Source organism: Chrysemys picta, chromosome 1 (genome assembly GCF_011386835.1).
Source record: "Chrysemys picta bellii isolate R12L10 chromosome 1, ASM1138683v2, whole genome shotgun sequence".
In the NCBI taxonomy this organism is placed as follows: Eukaryota; Metazoa; Chordata; order Testudines; family Emydidae; genus Chrysemys; species Chrysemys picta.
The window spans coordinates 14,110,182-14,123,575 of record NC_088791.1 but is presented as its reverse complement, the minus strand read 5'-3'; the positions used below and the strand labels follow the sequence as shown (position 1 = coordinate 14,123,575).

At 43.1% G+C, this 13,394-nt stretch overlaps 1 long non-coding RNA gene across 1 annotated transcript in view; it reads left to right on the top strand.

Annotated features, from left to right (window-relative positions):
* LOC101942056 (uncharacterized) overlaps nt 1–8,708 on the top strand; it is a 109,220-nt gene extending 100,512 nt beyond the window's left edge. Inside the window, exon 3 of the long non-coding RNA XR_256639.4 lies at nt 5,871–8,708. This is a non-coding gene — a long non-coding RNA (uncharacterized LOC101942056). The remainder of the gene's footprint in view (nt 1–5,870) is intronic.
* The last annotated feature ends 4,686 nt before the right edge of the window (nt 8,709–13,394 follow it).

Below are 13,394 nucleotides of genomic sequence, written 5' to 3'. Positions count from 1 at the left end.
CAAGCTAACATGAGTAGATTAAAGTTTGTAGTGTAGACATGCCCTGAGTTTCACCAGCTTTAGTGATGCCTGAAGAAATAGGCCACATGGAATTTCTCACCATTGTGAAATATACATATTTCTGAAGAATGACTTTGCATTTGGGAATCCCTAGCCAGTGCAAAATGAAACATTTCCTGGGAACATTGGGGAGAAGTGTCCAAGCGAGGACTAGAATGATGCTGAACGACACCAGCTGAGTATCTGGCCGAGATTATCTTCTCCTACCTCCTTGACAATTCAAAACTGGGAGGTGTGCTGTTTTAGGCTCTTACTCTTTCAGGGAATCAGCCACCAGCTGCCAAATAGGCTTGATAAGAAAACTGCCAACTTAATCCCTGGAGTAACTCCAGTGACTTTGGCAGTAATACACTAGCAATCAGTATGGCCTCAGGAGATTCTTAGGAGACTGTTTGCAAGCATATTTGCTGGCAACAACTCTAGAGCTTCTTGAAGCCCGAGGCAACCTCCAGCTTGTCAGATTCCAGGTAAGGTTCATCCATCCCTAACACTGCTACTATCAAAAATTGAGCCTTAAAAGAGGAAGCTAGCTTCACACTTAACTCTGGGGCGTTACCTTCTCTCTGTAAGATGGACCAGATCCTCACATGGTGTAAATTGACATTAACTTTCGTGGATTATAGATTCATAGATTCTAGGACTGGAAGGGACCTCGAGAGGTCATTGAGTCCAGTCCCCTGCCTGCATGGCAGGACCAAATACTGTCTAGACCATCCCTGATAGACATTTATCTAACCTACTCTTAAATATCTCCAGAGACGGAGATTCCACAACCTCCCTAGGCAATTTATTCCAGTGTTTAACTACCCTGACAGTTAGGAACTTTTTCCTAATGTCCAACCTAAACCTCCCTTGCTGCAGTGTAAGCCCATTGCTTCTTGTTCTATCCTTAGAGGCTAAGGTGAACAAATTTTCTCCCTCCTCCTTATGCCACCCTTTTAGATACCTGAAAACTGCTATCATGTCCCCTCTCAGTCTTCTCTTTTTCAAACTAAACAAACCCAGTTCTTTCAGCCTTCCTTCATAAGTCATGTTCTCAAGACCTTTAATCATTCTTGTTGCTCTTCTCTGGACCCTTTCCAATTTCTCCACATCTTTCTTGAAATGCAGTGCCCAGAACTGGACACAATACTCCAGCTGAGGCCTAACCAGAGCAGAGTAGAGCGGAAGAATGACTTCTCCTGTCTTGCTCACAACACACCTGTTAATACATCCCAGAATCACGTTTGCTTTTTTTGCAACAGCATCACACTGTTGACTCATATTTAGCTTGTGGTCCACTATAACCCCTAGATCCCTTTCTGCCATACTCCTTCCTAGACAGTCTCTTCCCATTCTGTATGTGTGAAACTGATTTATAGCTTAGCAGGCCTGATTCTTCTCTTTCACACCAGTGTAAATCAAAAGTGTGGGCTAGTGCATAGGAATAGCACTGGCATGTAGGAAACCGGGATTCAATTCCTGGCTGACAGTGATTTGTTCGGTAAATTCCTTCCCCCACCTGTGTGTCACTTTCACACTGAATACTGTGTGTAAACTGAGCATACTGATTACTGACCTCCCTCAGTAAAGCATGCTGAGATGTATACATGAAAAGCTAGATGGTATTATGGTAATTCCATGGGTTCGTTAGAACTGCTCTACTGAAAAACCATGTAAGTGATGGGAGAATCAGACATATCCTTATTTATTTTAACTTGCTCCTCTTCATTATTTCTTCAACAGGAAGGAAACGTTCTCTGGAGTTAAATATCATATGAGCAGATAAAACACAAATATCACTGCAAAGTACATTGTGGCCTTCATAGGCTTTTGCATTTGTGGATCAGCTTTTCTACTGCCTCTCTGCTTATGTTGACCTAATTGCTGTATCACTGCCCAAGATTTTCCCTGCTTGGCTTCTCTCATTTTTTAAATTTCACGGTAGGAATTGCTCAGCTAAAATGAGATGCCATTTTTAGTGTAAGCCAGGCGGTTCAGTCCTTTTAAAAGTTGACTTTCCTTGAAAGAGGCTTATGTATATTTTCACTATGGGTATGTAGCACATGAATGCATCATGTGAAAGTTGCTGTATTCTGTCACAAAAATTTGCTAAGCTGCAATTTGAATCAAGCATCACAGATCACGGAAACTTGGCAAAAACATGTACGTTATTGCCCAGTAAGGGAAAAAATACCTACCATAACTAGATATGGGGAGCCTTGGGGATTCTGGGACACCATTAGTTTCCCCCTCTAACTGCTGAGAAGGGATTAAGTTAAGATTTTTGTTTTGGAAAGGTCATAGCAACTTGCCAATAAAAGGCTGCTTAGTGAAAATGGATTCAGTGCTTTCAGATCTGCAGTACTACAGCCCAGAGCACACGACAGCTCTGGAGCCAAGCTGACTTAAAATATATTATATCCAGCGTGGTTGTCGGTCCCAGGATATTGAAGAGACAAGGTGGGTGAGGTAATATCTTTTATTGGACAAACTTCTGTGAGGGAGAGAAGCGCTCTGTGTAAGCTCAAAAGCTTGTCTCTCTCACCATCAGACGTTGGTGCAATAAAAGATATTACCTCGCCCATCTTAAAGTATATTATACATTTCTAGAGGGGAAATGACAGAAGTGCTTGTGAACAAGAGAGTCTACATTTTTAAAAGCGACTAGCCATTTTGGATATTAAATCTACGGCACATTAGACAGGGGTGCTGGAACAATTTGTATAGTGGAGTGTGGGGCTTAGAGCCATTGAACGAAACGGTAACCCCCCTGTATATGATGGAAACGGCTTCAAGCCGGGGGGGCGGCAGCACTCCTAGTTCCAGCACCTCTCACTTAGAGGAGATGGATTTTCAGAGGACGGGTGCTCAGCACTGTCTGAAAGCAAGCTCCGTAATGGTGTCTGAAGTTGGAGACCCAAAATATTACGGCATCCAAAATCACAGTGAGGTTTGAAAATTTAGGCCGAAATAACTTTTTTCACATAAAAACCACTAATACTAAACTCTTACATAGTGCATTTCATCCATAGATCTTACAGTGGTTTATAAAGATCAGTACAATTATCCCCATTTTACAGCAGGGAAAACTGAGGTATATAGAGAAAAGATGTCTTCTTCAATCTTTCCCTTTCTCAGCCCAAATCACTATTGCTTTGCACCTTATGGAATCATTTTCACCATGGTAAAGCGGGCCAGGAGCACTACCAAAGAGGAATGATATCATTTTACACACACTTTGACTATACAAGGGTAACTCACGCCTGCTCGGTGTGGCACTCTGTCCCCCTCTACTGGCAGCTAGGCCAGCAAGAGATTGATGATCTTGCTACAGTCTTGGGTAAGGGAAATGCATCTTTTAGCTCATGAGGTTCATGCATTAAGCTCCAGAAGTTCCAGGTTTGATCCCAGCCACCAACAGCCTCATGAGTATTATGCAAGGTTCTAGGTAATGGTGAATCAGGTTCTATGACCATTTGTGGATATATGGGCCAACTTCTGTTACCCTTTGAAGTCAGTAGGGTTCCATGACCGAACCTACAAGCCTGTTTTGTCCCACAGAATTTGAATACTCTGTGCATTAGGGGAAAATAATCTCCATTAATAACAAATCCTAATACAGCAACATACTGCAGATTCTCTACAGCTAGGCAAATTGTTTGTGTAATAACGGCAGAACTCAGCTCAGCTCTGTTCAAGCCTGAATCCAAACTATTTGGGAAGTCTGTAAAAGTTGGAGATCAAGTTAAGTGCTAAGAGACCTTAAATTACTGTAATAAAGGCAATATAATATTTCTGTCTCCACTGAGTCCAAGAAACAATCGAAATCTTATATCAAATCAGGTCTTGTGAGAATCTGAACTCTGCATTCTGCCAAGAAAGCATCACAAGCCTCAGAAGCTTGGATCCATAGTAGCATAATTCAGACCTGGCATCAAATCCTGCTTATTTTCCTTATGAGAGTTGTTTCTCCACGAGGGGTTCTCTGAAGTGGAAGTGGTCCATTCATTTACACCGAACCTGAATTTGATCCTTTGTCTACAGTGTGACAGTAGTGACAGTGTGGTGCATGGAGTTACACCATGGACGAATTTGGACCAGTATGTTTTAAATGCAGTATCTATTGGCACTTTACCCTGAAAGCTAGTCGCTTTCTTCACTCGAGTGGAATCTGATGAAACATCAAAGCTCAGAGAGGTGCTGCACACTCTGCTGCAAGCAGAGTGCAAAACTACTGGGAGGTAAAACAAAGTTCCAGTCTACCTTTAAGATGCTACCGCTGAAATCATAGCCACAGGCACTGACATTCCACTGTGCTGGGGGGTGCTCAATCCCTGGCTCTGTCCCAGGCCCATCCCCCACTCCACCCCTTCCTCCAAGGCCCCGCCCCAGTCCGCCTCTTCCTTCCCCTACTCCACCCCCACCTCGCCTCTTCCCACACTGTTTCGCCCCTCCCCCCAGCACGCTGCCCCCTTGCTCCTCCCCCTCTGTCCCAAAGCCTCCTGCACACCGCAAAACAGCTGATTGTGGCAGGCGAGACATGCGGGGAGGGATGGGGAGGCGCTGATCATGGAGGCATGCCGGTGGGTGGCAAACATTGGGGGTCAGGCAGGGGGGAGCTGACAGGGGGGCTGCCGGCGGGTGCTCAGCACGCACCATTTTTCCCCATGGGTGCTCCAGCCCTCATAGCACCATAGTCGGCACCTATGGTCATAGCTATGTACAGGGGCCGATGACGGTATCTAAAAGCCTTTCATTTCTGACAGTTACTGATTCAAATAGGACCAAGCTGGGAGTAATGTAATGGCCCCTGACATGAATTTGTTATCCTAGGCCAGGGGCTAGAATTACAAAGGTATTTAGGCATCTGAAAATGCAGATTGGCATGTAGTAGGACTTGCAGAAGTGCTTAAGTCAAGTGAGTTAGGCACCTAACTCTCTTTGGCACTTTTATAAGTCCCACTAGGCACTGATGTGTATCTTTAAGTGCCTAAATACCTTTGTCAGTCTGGCCCCAGCTCCTGTGATAAAGTGTCCATATCACAGAACCATCACATCAACTGGGATCTTTGTTGGAAACAGTAGCAGACAGAGGTCAAGAGCCCATGGGGCATGGAGAATGAATGAATGATCTTCTCAGCCTTTCACCTCAGGGTTGAGGCACACTGATGAAGAAACAGGGTGGAGAAGCACAGCCGCTTCCAGGTCTGTATTTATTGGATGGATACATGGGACTCCAGCATCCAGGGCTGTCAATCCATCACCTTTCATGAGCACTATTGCAGAGGGTGTGGTCACGGGAAAGGGGCTGTGGCCTGGAAAACCTTATGTGATGCCCAGACACTGGAACCGCCACTTGGGGACCAAAAGCAGCTGGCACAAGTTAGAGCAGCCCATTGGTGAGACAGCTGGGGGATTAGGGGACTAAAAATCACCTTTGCATCCTGGTTCTTCATTTGCACGCCAAGTGCTCCTCAGCAACAGTATCTGGGCCACAGTCTTCTATTTCGACAGAACAAAACGTTGGTGAGGAAATGAGTGATGTCACGAGGATCATAGGCCAATTTCTGTCACACCCATGTGATCCCACCCAGGTCAACAGGGGGCTTCATAGGTGTAATGCAGGGCCGGATTCAGCCCACCGGGTCTCAACTACATGGAATGATACTGTCAAACTCAAAGAAAACTTTATGCCGAGGTTGTGTGAGGTAGCTGCTGTCACCTGGTTGAATTAACGCACCATACAGTCCCCTTATTATTCTAAATTATATTTTTTTTCAGTGGATCATTTCTTATTCTTTTCTAATATTTCCTTTTGTGCTATGCAGATCGGAGCTTTCTTATTGTGACAGATGACAGAACTTATAGGATCTAAACCTATTTAAATGAAGATGCCAAGAACAGCCACAGAAACAGCTTTTACTCCTACATGCCGTTTTCCAAATGTTGATACGTTCCGTGCGACTTGTACAACACGTACAAGAGTGCCATCTAATGCTGTTTGGAAAAACTATTGGTCTTGGATTTGCTAGAGTATAATGCCAATGAGACAAAAGCAGAATTCGTTTTTAAGACAATGCCCTGAAAGGAATTCTCTTTAATTTCATTATGCTAGTGCTGTTTAATCCCCTGCTGGTTTGTGTATTAGGAAGTAAGCAAAAGTGTTTTTTTTAATGATAACTCTGACTAGAAGTCTCTTAACAAAGCATTCTGCAAAGTTGCATTATATAATATGATAAACATCAACCTTTAAACATGTATTTTTGTATTACGAATGTATGCTTACACTTATCAGATAACTGACCATTCATACCAATTTCAAATTCTTATCTGACCTAGTTTCTAAACACGACGACCAATACAGATGGCAGTGCATGCCATGACAATGTCAAACCCAAAGCCCATTTACATCAATAGGAATCTTCTCATTGACTTCAGTGGTTCTAAACCTGGGGTACATGTACCCGTGGGGGCACACGGAGTTCTTCCAGGGGTACATCAATTCATCTAGATATTTGCCTAGTCTTACAATGGCTACATAAAAAGCACTAGCCAAGTCAGTACAAATTAAAATGTCATACAGACAATGATTTGTTTATACTGCTCTATATACTATACCAGGGGTAGGCAACCTATGGCACACGTGCGGAAGGCGGCACGCGAGCTGATTTTCAGTGGCACTCACGCTGCCCAGGTCTTGGCCACAGGTCCAGGGGGGCTCTGCATTTTAATTTAATTTTAAATGAAGCTTTTTAAACATTTTAAAAACCTTATTTACGTTACATACAATAGGTTAGTTATATATTATAAACTTATAGAAAGAGACCTTCTAAAATCATTAAAATGTATGACTGGCACGCGAAACCTTAAATTAGAGTTAATAAATAAAGACTCGGCACACCACTTCTGAAAGGTTGCCGACCCCTGTACACTATACACTGAAATGTAAGTACAGTATTTATATTTCAATTTATTTATATTATAATGATATGGTAAAAATGAAAAAGTCAGCAATTTTTCAGTAATAGTGCACTGACCCTTTTGTATTTTATGTCTGATATTGTAAGCAAGTAGTTTTTAAGTGAGGTGTACAACTTGAGGGTATGCAAGGCAAATTAGACTCCTGAAAAGGGTCCAGTAGTTTGCAAAGATTGAGACCATACAGTTGCACATTAGATCAGTTACCCTGATGTTTTGCCATGCTGCCATGTATTCATTTATTAATAAAAACATGATTTATTTAATCTTACAAAAATTACTGTATAAGACGATTGGAAAAAAAATCTAACCTTTTGAAAGGGTAAAATCATGCCTCTTTCCCCGGAAGGAATTATTTAAGAGTTCATAAAATGGTGAATAACAGAACTGTGAAATATAATTTATTTAGACCCTTAAAAGGATTTTGATAAATTCCTTCACAATAAGAAAAAAGAGTAGCCACAGAGGGTCGTATTCTAATACCCTTGAGCATGCTGAGTAGTACCTCGCTCCTTGAATAGTCCTATTGGTTGGAGCATATATGAGTGGGTGGGAGAAGAGACGCAAACCCTATCATGGATTAAAGACTGGGTAAAAAGATAGGGAATAAAGAGCAGGGGTAAATGCTATTGACCTTAATGGGAGCAGGATTTCACCCTAGGCTGCCAGTTTTCAGTGTGGAAAGAATTATAGAAATGCAGGGGTGAAAGGGACCTCAAGATGTCATCTACTCTACTCCTTCCCTCTCTTGCTCACCTGTGACACTGTATGATTGAAACACGACCATTTGTATCTTTAATATGGCCACTGTTATACAATTACAACAAATCTTGTTCAAAGTATGTCATGTAAGGTACCAATGGAAAAGTTACAATTGATCAAATATGATTATCCTATTTATATGCAAGTATCATTTTTGTATCTGTAGTTATGAATATTGACTATATACCTGTATTTCAAATGTGTTTGCCCCTGGGTAACACCCACATGGTCATTTACATCCAGTCTGGCCAGCACATTGGGATTGGACCACTCAAGTTAATGGCCCATCAAAGAACACTTAGCTCTCACAATAGGTCTTAGAAGAAGCTTGTCCCCACCCAGTTAGCCTTCTTGTGGATGCCTTAGCCAAAGTATGGGTAAGGGCTGCTCCTATGAGTCATCAAATCATGCAAGGGCATGTGGTTAGTTCATGTGACCCTGGACTCCATCTTCTGCCTGTAATTTTCCACAAACTATGGGCATGTCTACACTTACCTCCGGAGCGATCGATCCAGCAGGGGTCAATGTATCGTGCCTAGTTAAGACGTGATAAATCGACCGCCGAACGCTCTCCCGTCGACTCCAGTACTCCACTGGAGCAAGAAGCATAGGCGGAGTCAACGGGGGTGCGTCAGCAGTCGACCTATCACACTGAAGACACCGCAGTAAATAGATCTAAGTACGTTGACTTCAGCTACGTTTTTCACGTATAGACCAGGCCTAAGACTGAGAGCATCCCCTCCACATGGCTGAAGATATAAAAGACCCTGGAAGCATCTCCATTTTGCCTCTTTCCTGCTCTGATCTCTGGACTATGGTCTTACACTAAAAGGAACATTCCAACCGATGGACTGAGGACCCTGTAGTTTTCCAGAAGTAACTATAGACTTTACAAGCCAGCAGTTTATTCCATCACTGCCACAAATCTGATCCAAGAACTTTGTAATGATTGTATGTATATGTATATGTTTTCTTTGACCTTTGTAACTCTCTCCTCCTTCTTTTCTCTTATAAATAAACCTTTATATATTCATTACTAAACGACTGGCAACAGCGTGATTAGTGGGTAACATCTGAGCGATATATTGACCTGGCTATGTGGCAGATCTCTTGGGATTAGAGGGCCCCTTTGTTTGATGAAACTGGTTTTAAATAACCACTCATCATAAAGTCTAGTGTCTGGGTGGTGAAACAAGGGCTGGGATGCCTAAGGAGACTGCAGTCTGGATTTCTGGTTAACCAGTGTGGTGCAACAGAAGTTTACTTTTGTTTCTCACTTGGTATATCTAATAATAGAATAACCACCAGTTTGGGGTGAGCCTACCCTATTTCTCAGCAGTTTGTCCTGAATCTGGTATCCTCAGCTGTAACCCACTGGGGCAGAGTGACACCCCTCTGAGGCAGGATTAAGAAAAAAAAGAGGTGTTTAGGGAATCACTACTAGGATTTATGGTGATCAGTGACAATTTCTATCTGTTTTCTGAGAAAGAGGCTGAATAATGGTGACATTTGCTAATAACTTTTTGTGAATACAGGACATCTTGTGAGGAATTCCAGATGGGCCTACCTGAACTAGTTTGCCAAAGGCTACATGATGGCAGATAAAACTTCACAACAAAGAAGTGCAAGGCAAGGGTCAGATTGGGAAGAAAACAAAAGGGCGTGTGGGGTCACCAAAATGACACACAGTTCTCTGTAGACTATACTTATGTTCCAAGGATGACGATGGGTGTTTTTTGAGCTCCACGGGGTGCTGAGTTTCAGCTCACCCTGAGTGTGGTTGAATATACCCATGAGCTCTTGATGATGGTATCTCCCAAATTACATCCACTTCCATCACCAAAATGAGAGCCATTCACAGGAAACTGTGCAGATCAGTAAATTCTCCCTTTCTTGCATGAGGACTGACATAGCTAATGGTGTTGACATTTAGATCATCACTGGGCATACATATCACTGAGATGAAAGGTTCACTCCACCTAGTGCTATATCGTTCCAGGCTCTGTGCAGACTTGGTTCACATTTTTTAGGGTTTTTTCCCTTTACAATCCTAACAGCTAGAGACTTACATGAAAGCTGAGATTCAGGAGAGCAAGGTCCTGACACCTCCCTGAAGTTACAGAGGCACAGAGGAGTGTAATGATGGTTTCTAAGCCCTGGTACAAGGGAACATATTATGTAGACTTGAGAAAAACTTTCATAACAAATAATAGGCTGCATCTCTCCCTGTTTGGTATGTACTACTATATTTTGTATGTATTTTCCACTGCATGCATCCGATGAAGTGGGTTTTAGCCTACGAAAGCTTATGTTCAAATAAACTTGTTAGTCTCTAAGATGACACAAATACTCCTCGTTCTTTTTACTATATCACAATCTTCTTTTTTTACTCATCATTTGCAACATTTTTCATATATTTCATCTACTCATTAGCATAAGGAAATCCAAAATTCAAGCTGCATTGCTTAAATTGTAAGTGATCAAGATAATTCATTGGGTAATTTCTCTGTTCCATGGGCTGACGGTAAAACCTATAACTAGGTTTATTGTACAAATACTCCTGGAAAGGGAAATTCAAATTTGCTTTCAACAAAGATTCCAGTGTGTCAGTTTAAAATTCACTTTCCATGAACTTGAAGTGTCTTCATAAAAAAAAAAAAATACATGAAGAATGAAAACAAAAGGGACATTAACTAAACCAAAGTGAAATTGTATGAAAATGTGAACATATACTCACAGAAATATTTGTGCAATATTTTCCCAGCAGTAAATTATCTTCTGTGGATTGGTACAGATGGGGATCTGTAACACATACTCCCCAGTGGATTATAATATCAGCTAGGGACCCCAATCAGGGTTCCACTATTCTAGGCATTGGACAAACACACAGAAAAAAGATAGCCTCCACTCTGAAGCACTTAAAATCTAAATATACCTGGTTTCCCGCAATGGGCTAAACAGAAAGGGTTAGAAAACCACTGTTCAGACCTGGGACTCTGATTCAGTACTTCTCTGGGTGTTCCTGATGGAAGCTTGACTAATGCTTTATAGTATAGTTTCATAGCTCCAGAGACGTGTCGTTGGCAAGCTTTTGCACCTTGGCCAGGCCCCTGGGCTTCCTGGTGGCAGTGAGCACTGGCAAAGGTGCTCATTGGTCTATTTTAACGACAGTCCCAAGCCTTATTCCTTGGGCTCATCCTCAGCTTGGACACTATGCCCCTTTGTGTAGTCATTTAGAACTTAACCCATAGATGATTTAAGTCAATGGAAAAACTCCAATTGACTTCAACTGTCTTTTGATCAAATCCTTTCACACTGGTAAAGTGTGTTTTCATGACATATCTGATATTAAAATAAAAGAGTATGGGCAAACGGATAGCCCTTCCTACAGATACTGGCAAAGTTCCTCCCAGATTTCTGTTCTGATCTCATATTAACTTCTCGCGTGCTCACACATAAAGATATTGCTAAAGGCAGATTGAGAATCATACTGCTCGTGCTTCAAAGGCTGGCTTTAGAAATCCTCCCTTGTCCCTGTATCGTAAGAGCAGAGTCAGGGTTTGTAAGTCAGACTTTTTTTGGGGGGTGAGGGCGGGTGAGAGGAGGATTATTCAGGATTTATTGACATAGTTCATAAAACTGTTTTTGGATTTGTAAACATGTTGCAGAACTGAAAACTCTTTTGCCAGACGTGTAAGATGCGTAAGCCTCACAAACTGAGACCTCAATTGGATGCTAATATTTTTAAACCAAGTCAGCCTAAATTTTTATGTATCAGAGAGGTAGCCGTGTTAGTCTGGAGCTGTAAAAAGCAACAGAGAGTCCTGTGGCACGTTTAAGACTAACCTGTATTGGAGCATAAGCTTTTGTGGGTGAATACCCACTTCGTCAGACGCATGCGTACACACAGCCCAGCACATCTATTACAGGGACACAGCCCCTTTAAGACCAGGGGTTACAGGGAGTTGTAGTCTTGTCCAGGCAGGGTACATGATGGAGAAGGGTCAACTCGCTAATCATCATGTGACTGCCTGCTGGAGACTATATAGACAAATGCTCCAGGCTCACTTGTAGGAAGCTGAAGGTTGAGGTAAAATCCTGAGGAAAGGCCTTCCATGGGGCTCTGTCAGGAGAGGGGCAGTATCTGGCATAGGCACCGACTCCATGGGTGCTTCAGGGCTGGAGCATCCACAGAAAAAAAATAGTGCTCAGCACCCACCAGCCACCTGCTGATCAGCTGTTTGGTGGGCCCTCTACCCCTCAGCGCCTCCCGCCCGCCACCGATCAGTTGTTTGGTGGTAGGTGCTGGGGCAGGGGGCGGAGTGACGGTGGGGTGAGGCAGAGCCTTGGGGAGGGAGCGGAGCGGAAGCAGGAAGAGGCAGGGCAAGGGTGGAGCCTTGGAGGAAGGGATGGAGTGGGGGTGAGGTGCGAGGGCCTCGGGGCGGCGCTGGGGTGAAGCAACCCCAGGAAAGCTGAAAGTTGGCTCCTGTGGTATCTGGAAAAGGGAAATTAAAGGAAGTGTCCTCTCCCACTCTGCTTGGGGGAAGCTGGAAAGGCCTCTGCTGGTTGTAAAGAGTGGTTGTTGTTACTTTGATCCTGTTGTGGATCAAAGTTAATCAAAAGGAGAAAAGGGACAAAAACTGGACCTTACCTGATGCTTTGTTTTAACTCCCTGGATCCTGTACCTTCACAGAGCCTGCTCAGCACCCACCATTTTTCCCCGTGGGTGCTCCAGCCCTGGAGCACCCACGTAGTCGGCACCTATGGTCATAGCTATGTACAGGGTCCGATGACGGTATCTAAAAGCCTTTCATTTCTTACAGTTACTGATTCAAATAGGACCAAGCTGGGAGTAATGTAATGGCCCCTGACATGAATTTGTTATCATAGGCCAGTGGCTAGAATTACAAAGGTATTTAGGCATCTGAAGATGCAGATTGGCGTGTAGTAGGACTTGCAGAAGTGCTTAAGTCAAGTGAGTTAGGCACCTAACTCTCTTTGGCACTTTTATAAGTCCCACTAGGCACTGATGTGTATCTTTAAGTGCCTAAATACCTTTGTCAGTCTGGCCCCAGCTCCTGTGATAAAGTGTCCATATCACAGAACCATCACATCAACTGGGATCTTTGTTGGAAACAGTAGCAGACAGAGGTCAAGAGCCCATGGGGCATGGAGAATGAATGAATGATCTTCTCGGCCTTTCACCAAAACCTCTCAGTAGTCAAATCAAAGAGTCTGTTTGACTTCCAGTAGGCTTTGGATAAGGCCATTAAAGTAATCAAAACTAGAAAAGCACATACTAGGGGCTTGTCTTCACTACCGGGGTAAGTCGACCTAAGTTATGTGAATAAGGTTTGTAGTCCCAGTAGTGCAATACAGTACAGAGGCGAGGGATAGGTGACATCTGACAGTACAGAGGCAATGGATAGGTGATCCCAGTGATGGCCAGGGCAAAACTCCCATTGCTTTTAATGGGACCAGGAGTTAGCCAAATCTGGTGAAACAGTGCTGATCAGTGGGAACAGATCTGCAGCCATTTCTTTAAATTGTCATTGAATTTAGAGAAGGAAAGAATTTCTGGCTCCTGTAGGGTGTAACTGAGCTGAAGGTAA